General features: G+C 37.0%; 1 pseudogene; it reads left to right on the top strand.

Moving 5' to 3' along the window:
* The first annotated feature begins 265 nt into the window (after window positions 1-265).
* LOC140236259 (uncharacterized) overlaps window positions 266-12,470 on the top strand; it is a 42,152-nt pseudogene continuing 29,947 nt past the window's right edge.

Here is a 12,470-nt window from a genome sequence, read left to right as displayed (position 1 = left end):
GATTGCAGTGAAGAGAAACAAGAGAAAATGCAAGAATTGAAAACTTTCTCGAAAATCTTTGGAGAAATGATCTCTTTCTTAAAAGAACACTTCGCATCAAAGACTTGTGGAAATCTTCAGAATCAGGATGTTGTTGAGCTACCGGGGGGCAGTATTGAAGAAAGCTCATGAGGCAATTCAAGACATAAGTGAGATTGCACTTAACGGTTTATTGGACAGGAATCTTTCATTCCCTGAAGAACAATTCAGAGATTGTCATGATGCCATGGAAACATGCTGCAGCGTGGGTGTTTTGACAACAGAAAAAGACGTCATTCCAAGGAAGCGTCGGCGCGATGTCAACTTTTTATCCGTGGTTTCATCAACGGTTTCGTTTCCCCACAAGTTGTTCCAAGAATATATCGCAGCGCTGTATATTGAAAATTTATTTGCCAATGATCGTCCCAAGTACTACAAGGTGAAAAGTGAATGTCTTAGTCGACGTCAGGAGTTCCGCTACCTACTCTACTTCACCTCAGCTTTAGAGAATGAACTCGGCCTTGATATCATCCAAGGCTTGATAGACTCTGCGCCCCATGTCGTGATGGATTATACACCTGAAGCTTCCCGAAAGGCGTATGATGATCGTCGATACCGTGACTTCTGCGTTGACGTTGCGTTTGAATGTCATACTGAAGAAGCCGCCAGAGCAGTGGGAAAACGATGGAAAGAGTACGAACTCTCATCACATGAGGCAGAATATGAACATACAAACTCTACGTTTGAACGTCATACCGAGGAGGGCGCTAGAGCAGTGGGAGAACGACGGAAAAAGTACGAACTCTCATCATATTCACCAGAACATACAAATGCAGGAGTCGCTTTCATGATGCGCTTTAACCAAGTGGTGAGTGATTAAGCTATGATATCGATTTGAACAGTGCTGAAAAACTAGTACATAATGACAACGCATGTCTGAGCGTGACTATACATCTTTGTGTGTATGTGGGTGCGCGCGCCCGTGTGTAATTAAATACAAACCCCTCAACTTGATATTTGCTATTATGGGTGTAAGATCTGGGCCCTGTTGCATAAAACCCCTACCGCCGGACTTACCGCTCCTTTCTAGCGGCGAATCTTCAAATTAGCGGTAAATTTTATAATCCTTGATGCTGATTGGCCGTGATGCCTAATTTTGACGGTAGTTACCATTGAAATTCAACGGTAAGTTTTATGCAAGGGGGCCCCTGGAGTCCTAAAGCGCCTAATTGTGGAAAAAATTTAATATAAAGTCCTTGATGTAATCGTAATGGAAAAAAGGTTTTCTCTCACAATGAAGTTGCAACAAAATTCGCTACATAATTAAAATATCGAAAAATTCTAAACCACCATGGGATTGCTGTTGATGACAAACTATGTGAATGTGTTTCACTGGCCTATTCGAAAAGTTTGACTTAGTCAACAATGATTAAGTCATTCCCTCTTCCAGCAAACAAATTTTGTTAATATTCTAAATTCCAGCCTATCTGCCCCTGTGCACTTTCAAGCACTTGCACGCACATTCAGCACCATCACACATCAGAGTTTATTTTCCCCTGCTATCTTCGCAGCAGAATTTGTATTATTACCAATTTACCTACCTATACCTTTTCCTCGGGCCGGCCATCTTCTCAAGAATGGCATACAATGGCGACCCTCTGCATTATCGCTTCTAATAAATATAATATTGCTATTGTAATCCCAGCTGCATAGACATGCATACTGTAATATCATTAATTTCCTTTTATATCGTTGTTTATGCAAGTCAAACGACTGTTTCAAATATGCTTTGTATGTTTCCCATGTTCATGATTATGCAATTTATGTATATATTGATTTGCAGAAAATAAAGTATCTACCAAACAATTAGGAAATAATTTCCACTTTTGTCATACGAAGCAACTATATATGATTTCGCTGGGGTAAAAGTACAACTTTTTCCAAAAATAAGAACGTTCCCTTACAAGTTACAGTTTTAAAACTGCTATTGGTTAAAATCTTTTTAAGTGTGATCATGACTTTACCAAAGACGCTTTATATCGAAGGGATATGCCATACTACCAACGTGATCTGCAGAGTACCAGACCGAGACAATACATTTACGGTTCACAGTATGAGTGTTGATGAAGTCACGTCAGTATCACTCCCCAGCTCTTTGTCACAATAAAACAAGTTGAATTATGTAAACATTCTTTCTTTCATTAGCTCTGATTAATGAAATTAAGACATGACTGATTTTATCAAACTTATATCAGTTGCTCTGAGTTTCCCACCTCCTAAACAACTGCATGTACATTTCCACCATCACCGTGTATTATTACCTTTCACTACCTGTCGATTAATGTTCCTTTCAATTAGCCATCATTGAATATTGACAGCGTGAAATGTGGAAGAACTGTGTCACGTGACTTGGCAGAGGGTATGTGTTTAAGGAGTGTACTCAGCGAAGTATCAATATATAACTCACGATTTCACACGGACTTCTACAACATCCTCGGCGCTGAGGCTTCAAACTGTCAGGTAAGAACTTAGCACCATAGTTCCCCGTATGTTATAATGTATAGACTATTGAAACTGATCGTGTGCGTTTTAAGTATTTCAAAGAGGCAATGCATACATTTCATGGTACTCCCATAACTTCCCCTTATCGTTATTATGCGTAGTAAGTCCAGCTGCCAGGGCGTCGTATGTTGAGTCTTCAATTTCCCCGAGGTCACCTGGACAGCAGTCTTGAACAAGATGCAGCATGCTTTGGTCAGGAAACTTACTTACATACACAATAACAAGAAACAACAAAATAAATAGGCTTCTAACCGGAGGGCCAAACCCCAAAAAGTCGGTTACTTAACGAGTGAGTTGCACTCTCTCTACAAACTAAGTAGACCATGCTTATTTTCAAGTTTTTATTGTAACAAACATTATTTAACTGGTCTACCTCAAAAAATTTGTTGCGAAAGCCTCCAAATCCAAGATGGCGTCCAAGATGGCCGCCATATTTACTGAATTTGTTATTTGAAAGATAGAATTTGATTAAAACATCAGACTTCAACAAATTTGATGTCATATGAAAGAGAATGACATTTTCTACAGGTTGAGACCATTTCTGTGGTTTATTGTGATAAATGGATTGAGATTTTAAGAAAAAAAAACACTCATTTTTTGATATTTTTCTGAAAAGAAAATCATGAAAATGCTTGATTCAGCATAAATCAAAGAAAGACTGAAGGATTATCTTGAAACGTTTCAAGAATTTTGTTTAACATATAATCAATATTCGGAGAAAATTAGGGGTCAGTACCATTTTCAGTCCAGGAGTAACAATGTCTCAAACTTGAAAACTCACTATGTAAAAATGGCCACTTTTAGTTGTGACAAGACCTTGTTGGTCGTAAAAAAGCCTGCGCGCGCCAAGACTACTACGCGCACCACTTGCACTGGCGCTTGTGCAGTGCCAGTGGTGCGTGTAGTAGTCTTGGCAAACGCAGACTTTTTCATTGACAAACAAGGGTTTGTGCCTGCAAACTAACTTTTCATACCAAGTGGTAGCTTAGGTGACGCTGATTGCTATTATTTCAAAGTAGATTGTTCTGAAGCAGATGAGATGAAGCAAAAATATCTTTCAAATAGAGGTAGAAGCTTGAAAAACTAAACTTGCTATAGAAAGTTTAAAACAAAATTTGGATCAATCACTCAAAAAATTCAAAATTGCAGGCCATCAAAGCTGACATAGTGTATTGCGCCAAAGTAAATGTATCATTTCGATTTTGATACAGTTTTGTCTGTTTTGCTGTCTATTTATATGTTTTTTATATGTTCTGAACATTTTAATGGTATCTCAAACCATCTTAGGTTTTTATGGAGACATTTTTCAGAATGCACCATGAATATTTCTCTAAAAAGTAAAAAAAAAAAATGAAATTAAAAATGTTTATGAAAACCATGCAGAAATTAACATCTTTCCCATAATATAATCAATATTTGGAGAAAATTAGGGGTCAGTATTGTATTTTGTTCAGGAGTTATAATGTCTAAAACTTGAAATCCAATTTTACATAATATACATTTGCACGCATCTGTTCCCAAAGACGTCACAGAGGGTCAAATCCAAGATCGTGCTTACTTTTCGAGTTCCACTCTCTCTATAAACAAGACCATACATAATATTACGTATACTAAGTAATGTTCCGTAAGCACACCTCAGTAGATTTGTTGCAAAAACCTCCAAAGTACAGATGCGGTCCAATAGGGCCGCCATTTTTATTGAATTTAACATTTCAAACATAACATTTGATAGAGACATTGGATTGCAACAAATTTGATGTAATTTGAAGGAGAGCAAAACTTCCTAAAAGTTGATACCACTTTAGCTGTGTATTGTGATACATGGGGGGGGGGGGGGTTCTTTGCTTCTCTTTTTTTCGGGGGGGGGGGGGAATACATATTTTTATATTGTTTTGAAAAAAGGAAGGAATGTAAAAATGCATGATATAATATTCATCAAAGAAGAACTGAAGAATTCTTTTGAAACCTGCGACTGAGATTGAGATTTACTGAGATTGAGACATAATTCATGTTTCTGGAATTATAGGCAATATCATACACTGTTGACAAGTTAACATCTAAAACTTGAAAAAAAATTACATTTATGCATTATAAATTTTGCATACAATGTGTTTACATGGTCACATGTAATATTGTTATGGTCTAGTGACTTGCAAGTACCTGCAAACTAACTTTTCATGCCAAGTGGTAGGTGACGCTGGTCGCTATTACTGTAGCATTTCATCATTGTAGATTGTTCTGAGGCAGATAAGATTGAACAGAAAGTATTTTCCAAAAAGAGATAGGAGCTTGGAATTTGCCCCAAATTTTGCCAATGTGTAATATTTAGCTATAAAAATAGTATCCACACAAAACTCAAGATGGCGGTAATTAATCGAGGTTGTCGTTCAAAGATCCAGGTCAAGGCATTATTTACCATTAGTGCGCGTAAAACAAAAACCCAGCTTTACTTAATTCCTCAAACTAGTTCTAAACTGTGAGTTAGGGATAGAACAACTAATGTACAAACTTAAATCAGTATGATTAATGCTAAATATTGTTAGATATACTAAATAGATCTGATAAGAATGTTTTTTTTTTATATACTAAATTGTTAACAGTTATCATGGTTATGGTTTCTTGAAAGAAATGGTGTTATCTCCGTATGTTTTAGGCTTTATTATATATATTTTTTTACATGGTAGAATGTTTTGTGATACAACTAACCTGCAAATATAAATAGAATGTGATATCTCTGCTAATGGTTAACAATACCTTTAGTGCGTTGAGTGAAAGTTAAATGTCAACTTATAATTTGATATATTTTTTTAATCTTCTTATATTGCTGTCTACTACATGTTTCTATACATCCCAACGATATTGTACTAGTGTAAACCATATTGAGGGTCTTTTTTTTTTGGGGGGGGGGGGTGCAGCTCATTCCAGTGTTTGGATAAGGCCCAATCTTTGATCAAAAAAGAAATGCTTCTGTATCAAAGATATGCTTTTTTACTTGTATGTTACTCTGCTGTTGTAGAAACGTGAATGTCCTTGAAAGCCCTTCTGATCCGAACCCCCCCCCCCAAAAAAAAAAAAAAAAAAAAAAAAAATTTAGGCTGATTTCATGTGGGTTATAGTGTCACAATTGATCTGAACTTATGCCATTGGTAGATGTTTTCCCATATTAGATATAAGGATCTCTCTAGAGTGGAAATGTTCATTTTCATTCATTCCATTTTGGAGTGACCTCGGGGATCACTCGAAGAGTTACCAGTGATCCCTATAAAGGCAGGGCTCGACACTAACGGTGGTCCGGTGGCCCAGGGCCACCAAAAACGCACGTCGGGCCACCAAAATATCAGCAATGAATTTGGTGGCCTGATCGGGCCACCGAAAAAGGTCGGATATTTGCCTTTGGACCACCAAAAATAAAAGTTAGTGTGGGGCTCTGCCTAAGGTCACTCTAAAATGAGTGAAAATGAACATTTTCACTCAAAAGTCACTCCATTTTCACCATTTTATGTTATTCACTCCTCACATCAAAAGTGAAAACTTCCACTCGATTTGTTTCTTTTTTCTTTTTCGGAGAGTAGAATATCACTGGTTTTAAAAATGTGTCCATAAAAACCTAAGACGGTTTAAGATAGCGCAACAGACAAAATTTTTATCAAAATCGAAATAATACATTTAATTTGGCTCAATACACTATGTCAACTTTGATGGCTGTCATCTTGATTTTTTTTTTTGAGCGGTTGATCTAAATTCTGTCTTAAACTATCAATAACAAGATTGATGCCAAGTTTCAAGCTACTACCTCTATTTGAATTTTTTTTTTTTTTTTGGCTTCATCTCATCTGCTTCAGAACAATCTACTTTGAAATAATAGCGATCAGTATCACCTGAGCTACCACTTGGTATGAAAAGTTAGTTTGCAGTCACAAACCCTTGTTTGTCAATGAAAAAGTCTGCATTTGCCAAGACTACTACACGCACCACTGGCACTGCTACAAGCGCCAGTGCAAGTGGTTCGTGTAGTAGTCTTGGCGCGCGCAGACTTGTTTATGACCAACAAGGTCTTGGTCACAACTAAAGTGGCCATTTTTACGTAGTGAGATTTCAAGTTTGAGACATTATAACTCCTGAACCGAAAATGGTACTGACCCCTAATTTTCTCCAAATATTGACTATATATCAAACAAAATTCTTGAAACGTTTCAAGATATTTCTTCAGTCTTTCTCTGATTTATGCTGAATCAAGCATTTTCATGATTTTCCTTTTTTCAGAAAATATCAAAAAATGAGTGTTTTTTCCTTAAAATCTCAATCCAGTTATCACAATAACCCAAAAAATGGTATCAACTTGTAGAAAATTGTATTCTCTTTCATATGCCATCACATTTGTTGAAATCTGATGTTTCTATCGAATTCTATCATTTAAATAACAAATTCAGTAAATATGGCGGCCATCTTGGACGCCATCTTGGATTTGGAGGCTTTCGCAACAATTTTTTTTCGAGGTAGACCAGTGGAATGTTGTTTGTTACAATAAAAACTTGAAAATAAGCATGGTCTACTTAGTTTGTAGAGAGAGTGCAACTTGACCTCTGTTTTTAGCTTTTGCCCCCCCCCCCCCCCGGTTATTCGGTCGAGAAATCACTGCTTCATTGTGGATAAAATAATAGCCTAAAAATGAAGGGAAAAAAAGAAAATGGTAAGTAATACATCAAGGAGGTACTAGCTCACGTGTTGCACCTCCTTGGCTACATTTGAAAATGTAATGTCGTATAGAGGTAATGATTATGTACACGTCTTGTGGAGCCGGGAAATGCGCAAATGCCGAGAAATGTGTGACCGTCTTGTCTGGAAATGTGCAAATCTTAAAATTGCTTTAACGGGAAATATGCCGGGTATGGTAAGTCCAGGCTGCCAAGCCACGCTAGGGCTTTTGTCGGGAAATGTGCGAACCACTCCCTTCACTGATTCTGTGTATGTATGGATCGAAGATAAACTCTGTATCAAAACTTCGCATGAGCCATTACCATTTTTTCTTTACAGTTATCTTGTCTAAGCAACCTCTTGTCCATAGCGGCCACCTGTCTACAACGACCATTTTTTTTTTTGGCATTTCCCTTGAGTGGCAGCTAAAGATGGATTTTACTGTACAGTAAAACCTGTGTTCGTGACCACCAGTCTGTAGCGACCACCTGCCATAACAAGCACTCAAAAACAATTCCCTCCAAAAGAAAAAAACATTATAAAGATCCTGTCTATTCTATAGCGGCCACCTGTCTACAACATATATTTTCCGTCTCCGTTGTCGTTATAGACAGGTTTTACTATAGGGCTGCAGTCAAATCTGTCTTAGCGACCATATGTCTATAGCGCCACCTGCCATTTTACGACCATCAAAAATAATTCCCTAATAGAGAAAGGCATGTTAAACAACGTATACAGCGGCCTCCTGTTTATAACGGCCACTTTTTGTTTCCCTTGGAGTGGCAGCTATAGACAGGTTTGACTGTATAGTTAGACCTTTCTTAACACCACCACCTGTCTATAGCGCCCACATGCCGTAAACGACCACTAAAATTAATTCCCTCCATTTTCAAGAAGTAGCTGAAACTGTGGAAATTCCGTCTTTTCCGCCCATCCCTGCATTCGCCATACCAAACTTGACATTCATTAATGTGCTAATCACTAAAGCGTTTTATTATTCCTATCACTCTGGTTCCATATAGAAGATGTTCTTTCTTTTCTTTTTTTTTACAATCTAAAACATTGAGGCCTACGCCCCTCCCCTCCACCGGGCTTGTTGGCCCTAAAAAAAAAAAACCCAAAACCAAACAAAAAACAAAAAACATACAAAAAAAACAAAACAAAGACAAAAACACGAAATGACATTCTATTACACTTGGGATGCTTTACCTGCTACGTTTGGTTAAAATCTGTCGTAAGAATTTACAGAGAAGTTTAATACGTTATAAACAAAAAATTGATTGATCACCCCATGCCCCCACCAGTCCTAATGCTCGGAATTCCTTAATATGACATTAAATTTGACTTTGATAAGAAACTATATTTATCAATTTCTTCATAGCACTAACGAACCTAACTCTTTCTTATTTGGCTATAGAGAAGAAGAATTTTTATAAAACCATTATAGTTTGGACGCCTCTCCCTCCCTTCCAACCCCTAAGAGAGTTGGGATAATTTAAACAAATTGAGATCCTACAATGTATCACCATAATGATGCTTCCAGCCAAGCTTGGTAGAAATCTTTCAAGGATTTTATCAAGAAAATATCAATGGTGATGGTTCTTGGGCAGTTTTCATATAGGGTTTATGTTCCATTTTATACCAAATATCGGTGAAGTAAATGATATGCACATTGTTATTTTCCCGGCAATGCATCGTGCAAATGGGAAATCATTTACTTCACGACGCTTGCTCATTTTCCAGCGTGACGTTTGCACATTTTCCGGTTCCACAAACTTACACTATGGCACTTATGGGTACATTATCACTATGGATGTACAAACCTACAGCTGTTTCCTTTATTTAGTTAAAACTTTGGGCCATGCCTACGAGCATCCATCAGGATCTAAAAAAAAAAAATAAATAACGAAAAATAATACACAGATTACTATCAAAAATGAGCAGATATCAGTATTGATAATATGAATTATTGTACAATATATACATCACAGACACTGGCGCATAATGCATTTTGGCATACGGAACAAACACAAATTCAGATAATAGTGAAGAAAATTACACATACCTATTATGATGAGCTCTATGGGCTACGTAGCAATTCCATAGCGTGTGGTTGGTTTTGCTGAGTGGGTGTTGTTTGTATAAAGAGCGTGTGTGGATAAGGGGTGTCAGTGTTTGGATGTGTGTGTATGGGGGGGGGGGGAGGGGGCAGAGCGTTTAGAATAACAATATCATTGGAATATTCATCGATACTTCTCAATTATTAGTGAATATACAGCACAGATGATAACACAAGCAATATACATTAATGGAATTTATAATACATAAACAACTCATTTTTGCCAATAATTGTTGGGAGGGGAGCGGGCGTCAACCACAAATGTCAAAATCTGATTAACCACACATGTCATAACACGTCGACCACAAAATAATGTCAAAATTTCCCAATTTTCCTGCAAATGTCATAGCGCGTCGCAGGGGAGGATCCAGGAATTCCGTAAAGGGGAGGCGCCTTTACAAAATTTAAGCCTAGCGCACCCCCTCCCCCTCCCACACACACACACACACACACACACACACACGAAGGGGAGATTTTACATTTTTATTAGTGAAATCCAAGAAGATTACAAATATTCTGAAGTGTACAAAATATCACTGGAGGGATGAAGAAGGGTCATTTAAATGTAAGAACAATAAATAATTTGAAAGCTTTTGAAAGAATGTTAGAGTATGTGTTACACTGTGGATTTCATAACTATGTTTGAGCTAATTAGTCTGAACTTACTTGTACGAGAACTTGTTTGTGTCACCCTCTTTCGTAGCGTTTGTATTTAGTGGTAAAATCTATGTTCCTTTTTTTTTGTTCTTAGTATTTTGTTTCTGTATGTTGTAATGCACTTCATTATGTTATGCTTGTTGTTGTTGGAATTTTTTGGTTGTTATTTTGTGATTGATTAGTTAACTGTTGTATGGTTTTGTTGTTGCTGTAACACTATATTCACGGCCTCTCTGAAAAAAAAAAAAAAACAGCATCACCTGGCTGATCGAGGGCATTTTATCCCGTGATTAAATTAAATAAAACAAACAAACAAACAAATGCAGCATTAATGGATATTATGTACGCAAAAAGAAGGCCTCATGTAGTCTGGATTGAGAAATGAGAGAGAAACACACACTTGTCCTTTTTTAAGTAGACAAAGGGATATCCATAATATGTCGCTATTATAATCTAAAGGTTTTTATGTTACCATGTAGAGATTCTCTTAAAAGTATAAGTCTCTATGGCGAAATAAATGACAACATGCCAAGTCGACTTCAAGATGCACATACATGCATTTCACGTGTAGGTCTGTCATGGCAATATAATTATCATTCTACCAAATTAAACATGAACCTCTATCGAAGCTTTCTGGTGAGGAACAGGTAACATAGATATAGACATAGACATAGACATAGATATAGTGCACTGTACAAGGTTGTACAAGAGTGTACAATTGGAGCCACGGATTCTGACACGTAGGTAATTACTGTGAAGCGTTTGGGCACCATTATAAGGAGAAACGACTCCAGGAAAGACAAAACTAAAATATATCTCAGCAGTAGGAGGAGAATGTGAGGTATTAATATGCTCTCTTCCTTGGATACACCTGTTTATCAGTTGGAGAATTTCTGCTATTTTGAAAGGAAACAGATTATTTTTGAATGCTGACAACTTTTGATAGTATCTGCCCACAAACTTAGAACCAGATGGAGTAGTCATAGAAGAGGAAGATAGAAAGTTACTAAGATTATCGTAATTTTGTGCTTCTCCACCAAATTTCAACAGTTTAGATTTGAATGTAAATGACGTGGTGTTCTAGTTCAAACGAAATTGTCAACGTCAATACTACAATGTTTTATATCTATTTTTCGACGAGCATTCAACTTCTCTTTAAAGCACAGCGTCATATCATTTATCCACTTCGGTCTATTCCATTTTATTTTCACGGGGTAATTAACCCCTTCAGCGAAAGAACTGATTAACAATGTGACTCCACATTATAGTACACACAATACATGCAAACTGCACCAGAATATGTAAGAACAAGTTGATTAAAGAGAAATGTTGTTTGTAGAACTCATCAGATATCAACTTCAACCTCTGAGATCCTGGCTCTAATGTATAGAATTATCATATTCAAATTAGAATGATTTCAAAAGCTGGACTGACTTTCAATTTTCTCCTGTAAAATCCATAATAATTCAATTTAATATGGAAACACAAACCTTCGCTTCAAGTCCGTTCGAATTCATTTTGTTCTTCAAATAGGGACACAGCATTTCTTGTAATGTTCAAAATCAAAGGACAGCAACAATTTCTGTACTTTATTTTGCATTTCATTACGTCGAATTCCCCCTTTGTATTGTATGATTCTCTTTTATTTTTTCCGATTTGTCTTTGCTCCTTAACATTATGGATATGTCACCTACGGAATGGTCAGCAGTTATCTTATATGATAGTTCCCTCTTTTTACGCCTCCGCCATGAAGTGTCACCGGAGGCATTGTGTTTTGGGGTTGTCCGTCCGTTCGTCCTTCCGTCCGTAATCAATTTGTGATTTGTGATGCTCACATTTATTTTTACATTTTGAACATCATCCCTTGGTAGCTTTTGGACAGTCCAGTGTCCACACCTACTTACGCTGCTGAAATCAATCCAGCAATATAACGTATAGACCTGTATTTTTCCAAGAGTGTCTCGACTTAGCAGCAATTTTCCTGGTAGTCAAATGCTCCAGCATACCTAGCTCTGTGCTCATTCAAAATATTCATGTAATCTCCTCAAGCTGCCACCACAGCTGTGTATTAATAAATGTGTGTTCATGTAATTATGTTCCATCGATGACGTTTGATGGTAAAGTCCCATTTCAAGGTTCCTGAATTCAGCTTGCAATATTATTTTGTTCAGGAAAATAAAGAGTCACGCATACAGGCAGACATAGGCCTATACACACACACACACACACACACACACACGCACACATACACACAGAATAAGAATTAAGGAAAACCAATGCCAAACTGCTGTATTTGTAAGACTGTTTAAATGCTTGCTTATTCATGAATTTGCAGAAAATTTGGTGAAATTTTGACATTCAGATGATAGAAAAACCCCACAAAAATATACAGGTAAAAGTAGATACGATACACAACGTT

The sequence above is a fragment of the Diadema setosum genome, chromosome 12 (genome assembly GCF_964275005.1).
Source record: "Diadema setosum chromosome 12, eeDiaSeto1, whole genome shotgun sequence".
Classification (NCBI taxonomy): Eukaryota; Metazoa; Echinodermata; class Echinoidea; order Diadematoida; family Diadematidae; genus Diadema; species Diadema setosum.
This window is presented reverse-complemented; position numbering and strand designations above follow the sequence as displayed.